This window comes from Arvicanthis niloticus, chromosome 2, assembly GCF_011762505.2.
Source record: "Arvicanthis niloticus isolate mArvNil1 chromosome 2, mArvNil1.pat.X, whole genome shotgun sequence".
NCBI lineage: Eukaryota > Metazoa > Chordata > Mammalia > Rodentia > Muridae > Arvicanthis > Arvicanthis niloticus.
Genome location: NC_047659.1, coordinates 82,299,689 through 82,318,772, shown reverse-complemented (window position 1 = coordinate 82,318,772; position 19,084 = coordinate 82,299,689). Strand labels below are relative to the sequence as shown.

Below are 19,084 nucleotides of genomic sequence, written 5' to 3'. Positions count from 1 at the left end.
AAGTCATCTGTGAGGAATCTGCTTTAGAAATTTAGCTACTCGACCCCCAAAGAGCCTAGAACTATCATACAAATAATAAACTTTGAGCATATGAATTTGGGGGAGCACAAATATTCAGTCCACATTATAAGTGTCAGCTCACTACCATTTAGAGAATCTCAAACAACAGGTAAAGTTATAGAAATAAACTCTCTCTAGATTGAATACACATGGTTAGAGGTTTGACTGAAGCAAGGAATATGTTATTGGAAGAGAACTTAGAAAATTATTTTGAAAAATCATCTTAAAGTAAAAACTGCAATAGTACTGGTTAACTCACTATCATGCGTCAAGGATGACTTTCCTGGAAGATTAGCCAGTACTAAATGTGGGAGAAATCATATAAGTATTGTAGTCATGTATGAAATTCTCAATTTTTTATATTTTTAATTTAAAAATAAATGTAATGTAGTTTAAAAGCACTTTAGGTATCACTCATCTTGTCATTTAGTGACTCTTTACCACCACTATTTAACCACTATAACGACAAAATAAAAATATATTTTCAATTTTCTATTTTAAAGTATACCAGGATATATATCATGTTATCAAATTACACAGCAAAGTATTATGTTTGCTGTATAGTGACACCGGAGGTGTGAAATACAATTTGTAATAAAAGTGCCCAATTAAGCATGTATGACAATACTCCAAACTCACAGTGAAACGTTCAGAAATTAAGCATAAAACTATATTTCTCGTTATATGTTAATTTCTTCACAAAATTATTGAAAAACAGAGATCAAGCTAAAATTAACTTCAAAATGGTAAATTTCAAGATAAAATAAATTTCAGAGTGGTTCTTCTTTAGTTACCTGAGCAAACAAACAAAATTGTCAATGATGAGTTAATTATGTGCTGAATGCATGAGTCCCTCCAACACTGCTCAGATCACTGAAGACATTGAGAATAATATTAATGACCAACTTACAATCAGGTAAGTATTTCCTTAAGTTCCTAGTGAGCCACCAGTCAAAAGATTGTCTGTCTTTCTTGAGGGGGTGTGAAGTGACTGAAGACTAGCCTTTGAGTGTTTGTGTGTAAGGCAGCAATAGGTCCAAAGTTGAGGTTAAATAGCTCAATATATGCCAGATGGATCAGAAAAAAGAGTCAGCTGAACAAATGCATAGGGTTGATTCTACAGTACAAGATCTGCTTTCTACCTTGTCATTATTTATAGCATTATTCATCAGGAGACACTTTGCAGACTATCTATAATCCAAATGTGCCACTGTCCCAGTAGAATCAATAGAGTTTATTTCTTCCTGTGGACTTAATCATTGCCAATTTTATAATGTTAACAAATTGAATCTGTGAATTTGCCCTAAGTATCTTAACTGGTGGTGGCAGTAAGCTACTTGATTTTTTTTTTTCTTTTTCTTGGAGCATACAGCCTATTTTGGAATCTTTTTTGAATGAAAAGAATTAACCCTAATCAGTAATAACAAAATATGGCTTTGAGAATTAGCACTTGCCACTGAAGATCCCCAAACTCGGGAGACCCTTACTCAAGTCTTGGGAAATCACGGCCACTCAAAAATCGAAGGATACCATACCTGGATGCAATCAGCAGAGGTGTACTAGGATAGTTGGCGGGCCAAGGTCAAACTGCTTGCCCACACAGGAGCAGAATTTTGACACAAGACCAGAAAGCTGAGGGGCTTTTTATAGCATGGGGTAGGGAAAGGGAGGAATTTTCGCGTGGTTACACATGATTGGTTGCTTTACAAATTTTAAACATCAGCAGTCTGTACCAGATTGTGGGGGTGGGGGGTGGCAGTTCCTGTAGGCAGAAGCTTATCTAGGATAGCAGAGCATCTAGTTAGACTTAAATTACAGCCTTCTGGAACACTGGGAAGACCTCAAGTGGGGGGAAGGGGTAACCAAGGAAACATTATATAAAAATAGCGGAGCATTCCAGAGGAACAACCTAAGTGAATCAGGGTTATGTGGAAAGCACTCTATTCTCAAAATGTAGTCTTGCCCTGTCACTAGCTCAACTATTTCTCAGTCTCACCTAGATGACTTGCATTTCTCTTTGTGGTCAGGAATGTGTCTTCTTGCTTTGGGCCTTCCCCACCCACAGGTGGGTTTTCTTCCCTGAGGCTTGAGGAATGTTAATCTAGCAAGTGTCCTCTGACTCAAGGATAATGTACTCTTCCGGGAGTGTATTCCGGGGCAGTGAAGGCCTAAAATCTTACATTCAGTTCCGATTTCTGGAACCTGTATTCTTTTGCTCAGGTCTAGGGGTAAAGAAAAAGCTTGTATATATTTTATAAAATAGTCTTTATAATTTTTCACTCTACAGCCACAAAACTGGTGGTAATGACTATTAATGAATTTAGCTAAAATTATAAAGGCAAAAATGTCCACGTGGAAATTTTATAGTAAAATTAAGGCTTTCCAATGACAACATTTGAATTAGAATAACATTAAGCTATTTTATACATTTTGGTACCATTAAAATACAGTTTCAGATCTTCATTCACACAGAAGATTGAATTCACTGAACTTCCAGGCATTTTGTTTACCTGCAATATAAGCATATAAAAAGATACACATTTTCAAAATCTATTTAACTGTGGTAATAAAGTCTATGTAATATCCAATTCAAAGTAATAGTATATTAAAAAGTGGTAATTTGGGGGTAATTCTGTGCCCCGCCCCGCAGGGATTCGATGAGACCTTAGGGAAGGGGGTGAAAGAATGAAGGGAAAAGAGACAAAGAATGAGAGCTAGTCTGGAGTTCTGATCAAGCTCTGAAACTTTAGTTTTGGGGGCAGGTTATAAAGACACAGTAAAACGGGAAGTTTAGGCAAGGGTCTTTGCTTAGGGCTATCCCACTATTAAATCATCATTGTCTAAGACCATCCCACTGTCATATCCAGCTCCCAGGAAATGCCAGGCATTCTGTAAGTTCCTGGGACCTGAAATCCTCAAAAGTTCTTTCATAATCTTGTACTGACCAGGCTTTCTAGAACAGCAGGTCATTTCCTGAGGTTCTCTTAGAACAGCAGGTAATTTCCTGGGTTTGGCTCTCGCAATTCTGGGAGTGATAACCAGATGGTTTGGTGGGTAGACACTTACCACCATGCCTGTCAACACACAATAAATTGTGGGACCAATACAATAATACAACAGAAAGAAAGAACCAACCATAGGTTGTCCTCTGACAGAAGTTCAGAGAAAGAGAGAGATAGAGAGAGATAGAGAGAGAGGGAGAGAAAGCAAGAGAGAGAGAGATACAGAGAAAGATACAGAGAGATACAGAGATACAGAGAGAGAGAAAGAATTGTGTTTTTTATTTAAGTTAAAAGAGATGAATCTAATCAAATTCTACAACTCCTTCTAAGCAGTAGACATATCCCATAAAATCATGTAGACTTGGATTAATACCAGCATTCAGCAAAAATCTATATGAGAAGACACTGTAAATGGTGAAATATTTTTATACATAACATCAAAATTTATCCAGACAAACACTGACAGGAGAAACTTTATAACTAATTTTGTTGACTGAGAACCCTACTTTTAAGTTAAAATTAAAAAGTATTAATCTCCTCATTTCATTTTTCTCTTTAGTAGATCTATATTATAAAGTGTACATTATTACTCTTTGTACTGATAAGTTTTATATAATTACATATCATTAATACATATTTATTTTAATCCCTAAGATTTAGGAACGTTCATCTTCCCTGTTGTCAAAACTACCTATAATACCATTAGTTTTATCTCTTGACTCTCCAAAAGTCTATTTGACTCTTCACAAAAAATTTTGTCAATGATCAAACTATAATATACACACATATAAAAATATCATAATGATGCTTATCATGTACCATTAATCTACTATAATAATTTTTTCAATATTACAAGCCATAAAAATAGTAACAGTAAGCCCTGATACCTCAATATCTTGACACTGACAAATTTTCATACTATTTATGGCTTAGTCTCAAGAGGATCTGGTTTTTCCTCCTTGCTTTCCTCCAGTGGTTCATTAGTTTCCCAGGTTCTTCCTCTTGCAGCTCCATAATCTTGAACTTCTATCTTGTTTTCAAACTTGTACACAAGAAAGTGAGAAAATGCACAATTCAGAATTGTCTTATTTTCATTGGAATAAAGGTGAAAGATCAAATGTGGCATAATGAATTCAGCATTCATGATACTAAATAATGTGAGACCAAGATAATCTATAAAACATATAGGTCAAAAGAAAACCCACTTGCTTAATAATAGTTTTTCTTAATATATAAATTCCTTGCCAAAAAGAGGGAAAAATGGCTATAAACATGCTGTTGAGAGTGACAGAAAAAAAAAAAAAAACTAAAAGACTGATGCCATAGAAGCCAATCTCAAACAGAGGACACTTAACTGTTCTGTCTACATTAACTATTAGGACTAAGAATTCCACACCTGTATATTGAAAGCTGCCAATAGTGTCCAACTCAAACAATCCACTATGAGAACACCAACACAATAAGTATATACAAAAGAATTATGAATGCTTTATTTAACAGCAAATGTTATAGCAGAGGCTCCTTTACTCTGAGCCAAACTTTCTTGAAGAGTTAGAATTCTCCCACAACCTACCTCAGTCATTACTTCTGACATACCACACCAGGTTTTACCAAACTGGTTTGGGTGAGGAGAACCACAAACTAATTGAAATTCCTTCACTCCCAAGAAAAGGATTTCATAGGCAAGATTTCACAGACATAAAAATCGGTGAAAACAAGAAGTAGTGTGTTAAATCCTTACAGTCTTTCTAGAATAAAGAGCTAAATCAAGCTGGCAGCTCCTGAGCCACCATAAGGCCATAGACAGACAAGGTAAGCTATAGTCTGACTTCTGTAATAGTCCCTCAAACTTCAGAACTCATAAATGCATCTGAATGGAAGCTGTGTCTGATTATTTCTGGCTTTTAGGCATAGTCAACAGTAAAGGTAAAAATAAACAACTATAAATTTTTCTTGATTTAACATCGACATTTCACACCATAAATTTTTTTTATTTAAAAACATTTACAAAAGTAAAGAAGTTGTTTAAGATTTTATTTTTCTTCTTTGTTCATATGGATATACTAGAATCGTTCAATTAAAACCATATGTTGGCGCCATCATTCGCAGTTGCAAAATATGTAGCATTTTAAGACTCAATAAAAAAAAAAAAAAAAAAAACAGGGAGTCAGTAATATAGCATGGTAAATAGTTGAAGACAGATGGAGCTGGGCATTTCCAGTCTGTAAGCAGGAGGAAAACTTAGTTCTCTGATTAATTACTTGCAGAGCAAAAAGGGCACGCAACTAAGGTAATGACACACTGGTGAACTGGAAAGCGAATCTTATAACTCAGTCAGAAACAAGCCTCCATTCAAACTCAGCTATTCTACCTTTTGACCCTGTGCTCTTTTAGACATTTGTCATTTCCTTTAATGTGAAGCTCATTTCCTATGTTATGACCTTGCATAACTGCTAGGTTTGCTGAATAGTCTGCTGTAGTACACATGTACTTACTACATAATTGCAATTCAACTCTGAGTCGTATGCATAAAAATTTAACAGCTCCTTCCAGATTCTATTACTCTTTTTATGTTTGAGCATTTTTTATTTTTCCAGACACTAACTATGAAAGTCAAATGTTATAGCAATTTTATAATACTCAAAAAGATGAATGATGTATAGGAATGTCAATTAATTTGTTCTACTTTAGGTACAATACTTTTACCAATGTAATGCTACTAACAGGGAAAATTTGAAATTAAAGATGAAGGAAGACATTTTCTTTTCTTTTTCTTTTTTTTTTTTTTTTTTTTGATTAGAGACTTACAGACAACAATGAATTATATACACTGACTGTCTTGTTTCATTTTTGAAACTCAAATTCAGTACCTCTTTATCCAATGCTTAAATTAATGCTGACACAGGAAAGAATTTTATATGTACTTGAAAAAATATATATACATGAATGGATGTATGGTTAGGTGAATTGATGGATACATTCATTGGGAGCAAGTGCCTGGATCTTTTATTGAAAAAGAAAGAAAAAAAATTCTGACATATGCTGTAACTATAATATGTACATGTCATATTCTGGATATCCTTATGCTGGAGCATATGTCTTAATGATTCATTTATTCTTAAATATTCTGACTTATTCCTATGCATATAATATAGAAGAATATTCAGTTAAAACAAAGGAATTGACATAATAGACTGGCTTCTGAGAGTTTAATCTTAAAGGCATAGCAGGACACTAGATATTGAAATATGACAGATATGGCTCACAGATAAATTAGACATAGAAACTAACTTCCTAGGCATTAACCTGAATGTGCCCATCAGTCTAGAATTAGATATTATACAATTGAAAGTTGGTACACACACACACACACACACACACACACACACAGAGACACACACACCGCATGAGAGTCAGAGCAACAATACTAGCCACATGCAGTTTGGTGAACACCATGTTGAGGGTAAAGAGTATCATTCTCCAGTATTCTTATGGTAGGTAAATCTGTGTGTAGAAGTGAATGCATCAGCTCAGGTTAGCTTAGTAGACTTAAATATGCAAAATATTGAAACTAACTAAGGTTATATGTAAAATAGATTATCTCAAGTTCCCAAGAGTATGACCTCCAAGAGTTAATATAATTTAATATGCTCCTATGCTTCCTTGGATAAAGATGGACTGGCTGATATGAGTCATCATATGTATGCAAGTCAGGAGAGACTAGTATAAGGGATGTTCACAATTCACAAGTCTCATGTTGTGTCCAAGAGGCTTGACAATAGATTTATACTCAACATAACAATGCAAAGATGCAGTCTGGCCTCATGACACATGCCTTGAATCTAAGGAAAATGCAAAAAATGTCAGGAAAATGGAGGCTTTATTTTCCCAATACACCTTCCCAATAGTCACTTCAGTAGATGAAATGATGATCTTTATATTAACTTTTCAGAGTTCACTAGGAATTCGCTCACTCGAAAAAACAGTACTGAAGTTCTTCAGGAGTCAGTGCTCTGTGATGCAAAACCTATAGATAATACTAGTGACTATGCTACTTCAGCATTTCATACACTGAAAGGATGGGATAAAAAATGTATATATTGCTTTTCTGATGGGGCAGACTCCTAGCTGGTCTGCTCCCCTGAAGACACCATATCCTGACCCATCCCAGAAGAACCACTGCACTCAGAGCAGTAGAGGAACCATTACACTCAAAGCAGCAGACAATCCACTGCACTCAGAGCAGTTTAGAAAGCTGGATTCTCAGGAGCTCTAGCATACCCAGGATCATAGGATTTTAGGATCTCCATTTCTGAGAAAGCCTGAGTCCCAGGAACTCTTTCGCCCAGGAGCTCAGGATCAGAGGACCACAGAGACAACTGGACCCTGAGGATTTCTGACACAAGCAAGATAACTGGAAAAACAGGCTCCAGTCAGAGACAGTGAGTGCAGGTAGCACTAAAGATAACCAGATGGTGAAAGGCAAGCACAAGAACATAAGCAACAGAAACCAAGGTTACCTGGCATCATCAGAACCCAGTTCTCCCACCATAGCAAGCCTTGGACACTCCATCACAACAGAAAAGCAGGATTCTGATTTAAAATCACTTCTCATGATGATGATAGAGGACTTTAAGACACAAATAACTCCCTTAAAGAAAAACAGGAGAACACGGATAAACAGGTAGAAGCTCTTAAAGAGGAAACACAAAAATCACTTAAAGAATTGCAAGAAAACACAACCAAACAGGTGAAGGAATTAAACAAAACCATCCAGGATCTAAAAATGGAAGTAGAAACAATTTTTTAAAATTCCAAAAGAAGATTACCCTGGAGATTGAAAACCTAGGAAAGAAATCAGAAGTCATAGATGCAAGCATCACCAAGAGAATACAAGAGATAGAAGAATCTCATGTGCAGAGAGAACCATGGAAAACATTGACAAAAAACATTGTCAGAGAAAATGCAAAATGCAAAAAGCTCCTAACCCAAAACATCCAGAAAATTAAGGATACAATGAAAAGACCAAACCAGGGATAATAGGTATAGATGACAGTGAAGATTCCCAACTTAAAGGGCCAGTAAATATCTTCAACAAAATTATAGAGTAAAACTTCCCAAACCTAAAGCAAGAGATGCCCGTGAACATACAAGAAGCCTTCAGAACTCCAAATAGACTAGAACAGAAAAGAAATTCCTCCCATCACATAATAATCAAAACATCTAATGCACAAAACAAAGAAAAAATACTAAAAGCAGTAAGGGAAAAAGGTAAAGTAACAAAGACAGACCTATAAGAATTACACCAGACTTCTCACCAGAGACTATAAAAGCCAGAAGATCCTAGACTGATATCATACAGACCCTAAGAGAACACAAGTGCCAGGCCAGACTACTATACCCAGCAAAACTTTCAAAAACTGTAGATGGAGAAACCAAGATATTCCGTGATAAAAACCAAGTTTGCACAATATCTTTAAACAAATCCAGTCCTATAAAGGATAATAGATGGAAAACTCCAACACAAGGAGGGGAACTACAACCTAGAAAGAGCAAGAAAGTAATCTTCCAACAAAACCAAAAGAAGATAGCCACACAAATATAATTCAACCTCTAATAACAAAAGTAACAGGAAGCAACAATCATTTTTCCTCAATATCTCCTAACATCAGTGGACTCAATCCCCCACCCCCCAAAAGAGGTAGACTAACAGACTGGATCTAGAAAAAGGACCCAGAATTTTGCTGCATACAGGAAATGCACCTCTGTGAAAAAGACAGACACTACTCATAGTAAAAGGCTGGAAAACAGTTTTCCAAGCAAATGGTCCCCCAAAACAAGCTGGAGTAGCCATTCTAATATCAAATAAAATCGATTTTCAACCAAAAGTAATAAAAAAAAATAAAGACGATAACTTCATACTTATCAAAGGAAAAATGTACCAAGATGAACTCTCAATTCTGAACATCTATGCCCCAAATGAAAGGGCACCCACATATATAAAAGAAACTTTACTAAAGCTCAAAGCATACATTGCATCTCACAAAATAATAGTGGGGGACTTCAACACCCCACTCTCAGCAATAGACAAATCATGAAAACAGAAACTAAACTGAGACACAGTGAAACTGACAGAAGTTATGAACCAAATGGATTTAACATATATGTATAGAACATTTCATCCTAAAACAAAAGAATATACCTTTTTCTCAGCACCTCATGGTACCGTCTTTAAAATAGACCATATAATTGGTCAACAAATACAAAAAGATTGAAATAATCCCCTGCATCCTATCAGATCACCACAGAATAAGGTTGATCTTCAATAATAACAAAAACAATGGAAAGCCCACATACACTTGGAAACTGAACAATGTTCCACTCAATGATGACTTGATCAAGGAAGAAATAAAGAAATGAAAGACTTTTTAGAATTTAATGGAAATGAAGGCTTGTCATACCAAAATGTATGGGACACAATGACTGCAATGCTAAGAGGAACACTCATAACTCTAAATACCTACAAAAAAGAAACTGGAGAGAGCATACACTAGCAATTTGACAACACACCTGAAAGCTCTAGAACAAAAAGAAGCAAATATACCCAAGAGGAGTAGACTGAGGAAATAATCAAACTCAGGGCTGGAATTAACCAAGTAGAAACAGAAAGAACTATACAAAGAATCAACAAAACCAGGAGCTGATTCTTTGAGAAAATCAGCAAGATACCTAAACCCTTAGCCAGACTAACCAGAGGGCGCAGAGACAGTATCCAAATTAGTAAAATCAGAACTGAAAAGGGAGACATAACAACAGAAACTGAAGAAATTTAAAAAAAATCATCAGATCCTACTACAAAAACCTATATTCAACAAAACTGGAAAATCTGAATGAAATGGACAATTTTCTAGACAGGTACCAGGTACCAAAGTTAAATCAGGAGCAGATAAACCATCTAAACAGTCCCATAACCCCTACAGAAATAGCAGCAGTCATTAAAACTCTTACCACCAAAAAAAAAAAAAAAAAAGTCTAAGACAAGATGGGTTTATTTTTAGTGCAGAATTCTATACCTTCAAGGAAGACCTACTGAAGACCCCCATACTCGGGAGACCCTTCCTCAAGTCTCAGGAGATCATGACCACCCAAAGATCACAAGAAACCATACCTGGATGCAATCAGCAGAGGCTTTATTAGGGAAATTGGCTGGCAGTCAAACCACAAGCTCTCTCTCTGAAGAGCAAGGTTTGGCCCAGAGTGATGGGTAAGGGGTCTTTTAAAGAGCAAAACCACAAACCAGGGGAGTGGGGAGGGGGTGAGGGGTTGCCAAGGATACATAACATAAGAATAGCGAAACATTCCAGAGAAACCCACCCTGAAAGGTTAATAGCCATGGAAATTACTCAGTACAATAATTTTTCTCAAAAATGTTGTCTTACCAAGTCACTGTCCCCTATACCGTCATTACAAAATATTTCTCACTTCCTCCAGTCACAGCCCTACCTAGATGGCTTGTATTTTTTATAGTCAGGAATGTGTCTTCCTGCTTCGGGGCCCCCCCACACCCACAGATGGGCCTGCTGCCTGAGGCTTGAGGAATATAATCCAGCAAGTGTCCTCTGATTCAGGGGCAATGTCCTTCACCTGGAATGTGTCCTGGGGTAGTGAAAATCTTACATTCAGTTCTGCTTTCTGGAACTTGCATTTTTCTGCCCAGGTCTAAGGGCAAAGAAAAAGTCTACATATTTCATAAAATGGTCTTTATAATTTTTCACTCTACACTACTACCAATTCTCTTCAAACTATTCCACAAAATAGAAACAGAAGGAACACTACCCAATTTGTTATATGAAGCTACAATTACACTCATACCTAAGCCACACAAAGACCCAACAAAGAGACCCAACTTCAGACCAATCTCCCTTATGAATATTGATGCAAAAATACTCAATAAAATTCTCGCAAACTGAATCCAAGAATACATCAAAACAATCATCCATCATGATCAAGTAGGCTTTATCCCAGGAATGCAGGAATGGTTCAATATTCGGAAATCCATCAATGTAATCCACTACATAAACAAACTCAACTATTAACAACAATGAATTCATGAAATTCTTAGGCAAATGGATGGAACTAGAAAATATTATCCGGAGTGAGGTAACCCAATCACAAAAGAACACACATGGTATGACTCACTGATAAGTGGATATTAGCCCTAAAGCTCACAATACCCAAGATACAACTCACAGACCACATGAAGCTCATGAAGAAGGAAGATCAAAGTTTGGATGCCTCTGTCCTTCTTAGAAGGAGTAACAAAATACTCATGAGTGCAAATATGGAGACAAAGTGTGGGACAGAAACTGAAGGAAGGGCCGTCTGGAGACCATTTCACCTGGGTATTCATCCCATGTGCAGTCACCAAAGGCAGAAGCTGATGTGGATGTCAGGAAGTACATGCTGACAGGAGCCTGATTTAGCTCTCTCTTTAGAGGTCTGCCAGAGCCTGACATATACAAAGGCAGATGCTCACAGCTAACCATTGAACTGACCATGGGGTTCCCAGTGGTGGAGTGAGAGAGAAGACAGGAGCTGAAGGGGGTTTGCAGCCCCATGGGGAGAGCAACAATACCAATCAACCAGATCTCCCCAGGGTTTAAACCACCAGCCTGGAAGCACATAGAGAGGGCCCCCATAGCTCCAGCTGTTTATGTAGAGGAGGAATGCCTTTCTGGGCATAGGTGGGAGAGGAGGTCCTTGGTCCCATGAAGGCTGGATGCCCCATTGTGGGAGAATTCGAGAGTGGGGAGGTGGGAGTGGTAAGGTGGGTGGGGACACATCCTCAAAGAAGCAGGAAGAGGAGGTATGAGATAGGGGGTTCCTGGGTGGGGTGGGGGGTGGGGGAATGGGGAAAGAGGATAACATCTGAAATGTAAATAAATTATCCAATAAAAAAACAAAAAAAGAAAGGACATATATTCAAAAACCAAAAAAGAATGTGTATATTATTATTTATTTGTTGTTCATCAAATTTCTTTTATCAAATATATCATAGTTTGCTAATATCCTAATTAAATCATAACTGAAGCAAAACTCTTGAAAGCAACCAACAAAATCAATTTTATCCTGTTAGACCTCTTTTTACTATATCAACAATTTCTTCTAATGGTTCAAGACAATCAATTTTTCTGCTTTGTGTTTTCTCTCAACAATTTGTTCTAAGTTTTAGAAGGGTGAGTTGAAAATTTTTTTCTGGTCATCATACTTGTCACATTCCAGTTAAATTTGCAATTCAAGTTTTCAAGAGAGATTATGTCCTGATTCTGACATTTACTGTTGGTTCGTTCATTCCATGGCTTGGGGAACAGTAGGTAGAGTAAGTTAAAACAGAAGGAAAAGTTTACTGCTGTGTCCAGTATGAATACGTCACAATAAGCAGATGTAACACAGTCTTGCCTCTTCAGACAGGAGTAGCAAAGTCAGCAGATACTCACAGTATGTAAAGGTTAGCTCATTAGCATTACCTGTGATGAAATAATCTGTGTTTGTCGCTTCACTGCAGAAATTTAAACTGATATCAGTAGTTACTTGCTGGTGATGTGATTGGGAATATCCTTATTCCGCACTGAGCACTGGAACAGGTTTAAGAAGCTGACTAGCCATGTGTTATGATTCCTTGGTTCTACAGGAGAATATAAGAAGAGCCAAATTGATTGATATATACAAGTGAGTGTTTTAGTGTGTTTTTCACAGATGAGCAGGTAACTACATGTCTCATTGTATGCCTCCTGAAGCGATCTGAGAAGCACATGCTGAGAAAAGACATTGTTTAATTCTTAGGAAATAGAAGATAAAGTCAAACAGTAAGCACAGTATCCCTGTAAGGAGTCGTTTATTTATAGTCATATCCTTAGGTTCAAGTGATTGGTGGAAGCTTGGCTAGACTAGACAACTGACTGGAATAAACATTTGTTTATTATTTGAGTATTATCTCATGTTCTTCTGAACACCAGTATTCATGATTTGAAAGGAGTTGACACTTCACTGCCTTTAATGCTCAAAGAAGTAAAGGATGAGGCTCTTACACCACATGTGCCTTTGGCCTCCAGAAATGCATGTGTTTTATCTTTGTTCAACCTACGTTCTTTGCCTGGCCATTGTCAGGACTTTTGCATATATTCTTATGAAAGCAGGATTCCATTGCTGGAGTCCGTCAAAAATCTGTGTTTTCCTAAAGTACTATTTTGGCCACATTCAGAGCAGACAAAAACAAAAATTTATTTTTTCTTTGAGTGTACATTGATCATACACTAGCAAATCCATTGAGAACAAATGTAGTTGAGAACAAAGATTAACAAGTGTCAGTGTAGCAGCACGAAGTCCTAGAAGCTTTAGCTTCATTCACTGCACTCAACCTCAGAGGATCAAGTTGACTCATGTTAAATTTTCCATTCTTCAACTGGCAAGCTATATGTCCTTAGGCAAGTTTATTCACCTCCACAGTCCTCAGTTTTGACATCTACAATGTAGCAATTGAAAACAATAATTCAAATTCCCTAGTGCTGCTGTAAGATTTGAGTAAAGGAAATATGTAAAGCACTTAGTGGTTAAGCGCTAAGTCTTAGGCAATCAGAAATACTCAATATTACATTGCTTTGCAGTTAAGACATAATCTTTGTAAACAAATCACTGTTTGTTTCGGTCGTTATGTTTCATAAATCAGGATGCATTTTCAACAGGAGAACTTATAATCACTGTGACCCTGGTAGTAACATGGGCAGACGAGTTCTCTGTGCTTGTAGTTGTTTATAATATTGTCACTTTAGTGGATATTTGCGCATAGTGGTGACTATGTGAGCTGAGTGTAACTGGTAACTTAAGTGTATTTAAGAAGGTTATGTTATGGCTCCAAATTGAAACAAAAGCTGTAACATGAGCTAGCAGAGCACACAAAAAGGAGTATATGAATATGTAATAGTTGACTTACTATTCTTTGCAACAATGCAAAAGAGAGGGGATCTAATGAAGTTCACACACACACACACACACACACACACACACATAAACACACACACACAAAATCACAATGTTCACAGGACTTCCTGCCTGAAGTTTCATAAACAACAAATGATTACTGCTAAGAGTAAGCTCTTTGTTGGAGCAACCTGCCAGTTATGGAGACCACTTCAGTGACACAGCTTTTACTGCTGCACGTGGTTTTCAGCCTCTTTCAGCTGCCCAACTCCATTAAACTCATTGGCTCACCCAATCCAAATTTGTGTGGAATTGTTTCCTTCATCTGTGTAAGTGACCAATCTGAGACAGATAGACATCGTTCCAGTCTTCCTAAGAAAAAGTAGATCACACCACCTGCAACTGATTTTTAAAGGCAGGAACACAAGTATGGTGGGAGAAACAGACATAAAAATTAAACACTTGTCTGTGACTTTGAAGTTTCCATCCGCTCAGACCCAGGTATAAACAATAGTGTTGCAGAAATATTTAGGCAGCCGGAGTTTCCTAAAACAGAGAGCATATGTGGACCTTCTACAGTCTGAAGAGAGAACAGGAGGAACATTTCAAGGAAAGTAAAATAACTAAATAGAACATTAGTAAGCCTCTCCCCTTTTGCTCTGGGAACAGAGCCCTACAGGGGGAGAAGAAAATGATTCAGGGTAAATTCAAATCTAAAAGGAGAAAATTCTTGAGACTTTTCTTTTTATCTGAATGAACCCCAGAAAAATAGATAAGCACCTTAAAGAAATACTATGGGCTTCCAAGATCTGGAAGTAGTACATATAACATAAAGGTGTATTGTATTTGATGGTGTCTGCAGGCTGAAGAACCTTGGAATTTTCCATGTCAGCATAGCACATAAGAAGTAAATGATTATCCTTGGACATATGTTCAGTCTAATTCTGGATCTAGTTTCTCATGTCCTTGCTATGTCTGATTCTCACTCAGCACCCAATGCTTCTTTTACCATATGGAATATTGTGGTGGGAAACTAACACTGTCCTATCAAGGTGATCGACCTTACTGAATAAGAGCCATTACAACTCAGTTCATGACTGCCTCTCTCATGGCTCATTTCTAGCCCATAAAAGAGAAAGTATCGCTTTTATAGGGTAGAGTAGAAACCTGGTCTTCTTTTTCAAATTCCAATGAGTATAATATGATGAGTCTAATCATGATATTTTAATATATGTATATCATGCCCTTTGCCCACATTTACTCCCACAAGAACACTGAGGTTAATCTACCCTAGAGAGTGAGACAAAAATCAGCAACATAAAAACAATCACTGAATAAGTATATTATGATACTGCTTTAAGAGTGATAACTTTTTAGCTGCTTTGTTGACATTTAGTTGTCACACAATAAGTAAGTGTTTAAAGTATAAAATAATATCTTTTAGCCTATATACATTTACATTGTCTTATTCTATAAACTGTATATGGTCACCATCAAGATAATGAAGACATCCATAATTCCTAATATTTTCCTTTTGTAGTATCCTGTAGTTTTTGCACTGTCTATAATTAAAGTGGAATTATACTCTTGATTTCCTGGATTCTCTGGTGGAATGTATCACTGATATGGTTCCATGTCATAAACAATATGAATACTATGAACATGGCTTTACCCACTTTTTTATGACTTTTGTATTAGCTCTAGTTTAGAGCTCTTACTAACAACTAACATTCGTGAGTAGGTTCATATGCACACATACATTCCCTTCGCTTGGATAGATATTTTGAGTACAGTGACTAGATCGGAGAGCAGATCTATATTTAACTTTAGAAAGTATCTCCATTGATGTAATAAAATACAGAAGCAATTCCATAGAGAAGGGGCTTACTTTGGCCTACAACATCAAAAGGCCGACAAAAATTCCCTTTAGTGTAGAAAACAGGATGGTACAGGCAGCACAAGACAGGAGAGTAGTATATCACATGGCTCGTTTACATCTGGAGAGGTAAGAGAAAGAGAGAGGACCAGAATCAGGACTGAGTGATAGACATCCATCAGTGATTGATCTCCACCAGGCAGCCATGCCTCCTGCCCCTACAGATGCCACAGCCTCACAAAACATCCCCTTCAGCTGAGGATTGAGGGTTCAAACACATGAGAATGGCATGTCTTCCAGTTAAAAGACATATACAAACTATTACTGTATTTTGACCATCTGGGAACCTCTTCTTGTTTAGTATTCTAGGTCAGGGTTCCATTATGTTGGAATGCAAAAAGAAAATGCAGAGGGAAGCACAGAAGCACTTACCCATGTACTGCCGAGCTGCTGAATCCAGATGTTTGCTTTCCTGTGGATTCCTGTTCTGAATGCTCACTTTCTGTTTTTCCTGTCACCTGCTGAAGCTCAGCACCCAGGGTTGAAAACCACAGTGAATCCAGCATTCCAAAGCTAATCCCTTTCTGCTCTTCAGCCAACTTTGGAATACAGCCACATTGGGCCAGGAGGGCTCCTTTTGTTTAAAACTAAGAAATAATTTCCTCTAGCTGAGGATTGTAAAAACTGAACTTGGGAGTGGAAAGCACATTTCTAAATGACAAATCACTTTTAGTTATTTTTAAATGTGCTTATATTATTTCTGACAAGTTTTTTACTTATTTATTATTATTATTAATTTTTTTTAGAATATTTTCATCCTTTTACATTTGGCTCCTCGTTGATTTGTCTTAGTTTTCATTTTGGTTTTGTTTACTTCCCTGATTGAGATAAAATCATTATCAACAAACCATTTCAGGAAAAGAGGGGGTGGTTTGTCTTAGACAGTGCGCCTCAGACTCATCCTATGCATGTACGTGGGAGACATGGACCTCAGCATGAAGTGGCTTGCCTTTCTTTACACTAGCTAGAATCTCCAAGATGAGAAATAGTTTCCCTTCGTGTCTTTCTTTTTTCTCCTGAATATCTTGGAGCCTATTATTTTTCTGTTCTACCCACAACAGTGTTATTACAAGTCACAAATATTTCCACTAGTCATAAATTATAAACAGCTGCCAGCTTGTACCAGACATCAGTGTACTTTGGGGGAAAAAAAGTATTGTCTATCTTTTATAATATAAACATCATCTGTTACTTGGTTACTTGAGAGACCACCTTGGTAGTGTATGCTCTACTTTTAAACTTGAGAAACATCTTAACAGTTTTTTTTTTTCCCATAGCTTAAAAAAAAAGTCAGAAGATGTTTTGCTTTGGATAACATTTGGACCAAGAAAGCCTGTTTTTTGTTTTTTAATTTTATTAACATTGTTACCATTATTTTTTAACTTTGAATATGAAATTAATCCTTTTTGTTTCCCTTTATAGTAACATTGCTATGTAGGCTGTCACATATTCTGTCTTTCTTTACATGTACAGGTAGCAGAACAGATTATGAAGCTCTTGCCCGACCTCTTTCATTTAATTGACTGTGTGAGGCAACATTTGTGGAAGCAGTAATTATTCCGATTAACATGCACATGAACAGAAACTGAGAAAGGAAAACCATTTAAATCTAGTTATTTAGAACTGACTACAATTCTAGAATCACGGGATTCTTAGGAGCTTCCTACTTGCCTCCATAGCTTCCTTTGCCACAAAATAGTTACAATGTGTAAGTTACAACACTCCTCACTTTGTTCTCCAATCCAGTTCCTGGTGCTAGAGATAAAGAAGTATAGAAACTTGCTAATCTATCTATAAATTAATTTTCAAAAGATGTAAAGTACTTCCAATATATGGTAATGGGATGAATTCAGCATTTTTGTAGCATCTAGCTTATTTCCAGTTTGCTAATCTACAAAACAAAGCAGCAATGCAAATCTCCGCTTAACATTTTCTGTGTTTCTGCTTATTTCTCCAGAAGCAAAGCTCTCTCTCTCTCTCTCTCTCTCTCTCTCTCTCTCTCTCTCTCTCTCTCTCTCTCTCTCTCTCCCTTTTCCCTTCCTTCCTCTCTTTGAAAAAAGATCAAAAGATCTTCAGTTCTCATAGTAGCCTGATCAGACCAAGACAGGAAAAAATAAAGCATTCACAAAGTAGGGAGAAATGCTTCTGCAAACTTGGCTGGATCATCACCTCAGAATATTTACTTCAGAAAGCAGGCAGAAAAAAGAAAAACCTTTAACAGGAAAATAGCAAATTACCCTGTAAGAGTGTCTGTTTCTTCCTTAGTTTAGAAACCACAATCTCCCACGACCATATGCAGAGACTGCCCCGCAGTTTAGCAAGGACTGTATGTTCTGAGTGGCTCTCACTCTGCACTGCACATTCGTAGCACTGGAATCCACAAGGCTCCTCCCCTTCTTTCTAGGCAAGTTCATCCAGATTCCTCATGAGAACATCACACATTGACTGATGTTCAAGAAAAAATGTGAACTCTAATAGACTATCTAACCTTTAGTAAATAATAAAATTCCTCACATTCCACAGTTTAGCTATCAAAACAAATAACAAGTATTTGGCCCCAACTACATTCTAATCACAAGGTCTACAAAAGTAAGTGCTAAAGAACTCACAGTCGAAACAGGGAGATGTACAAATTAACATAAATTTAAAACAATGCAATGCGTATGATAAAAGAGGAAGCTAGGGAGATAGATAGCACAGTAGAGAAGATGCTTATACGAGCATGAGATTTAAAATTTCAATCTCTAGCACCCACTTAAAGTACTGGACCTGTACACATACACCTGTCACCCCAGCACTCTGAGGGGTGAAGACAGAAACTTTTGTTTGGACACACTAACTGCTAGTATAGCTCCAAGGGAACTATAGACAGAAACTATATGATACAGCAGGACACACCTCCTTCTCTCCTTCTCTGGCATCTGCACACACACACACACACACACACACACACAAACTCTACAACTGAAACATTAAAGAGAAAGTGGTTTTCTTAACCTAAGGTTGTGTCAAATATCAACAATTGAGAAACTCCAATGATCTACTCACAATGCTAATATAGAAGATACACAGAAAGGTTGGAAGGATTGTGTGATTTCCAACTTCGTAG

The 19,084-nt window shown here is 37.0% G+C and overlaps 1 long non-coding RNA gene across 1 annotated transcript in view; it reads right to left on the bottom strand.

Annotated features, from left to right (window-relative positions):
• Window positions 1-2,409: 2,409 nt before the first annotated feature.
• Window positions 2,410-19,084, bottom strand: part of LOC143441178 (uncharacterized) — a 19,913-nt gene continuing 3,238 nt past the window's right edge. Inside the window, exons 2-3 of the long non-coding RNA XR_013108406.1 lie at window positions 3,950-4,104; window positions 2,410-2,570 (exon numbers count right to left, since the gene is read on the bottom strand). This is a non-coding gene — a long non-coding RNA (uncharacterized LOC143441178). The remainder of the gene's footprint in view (window positions 2,571-3,949; window positions 4,105-19,084) is intronic.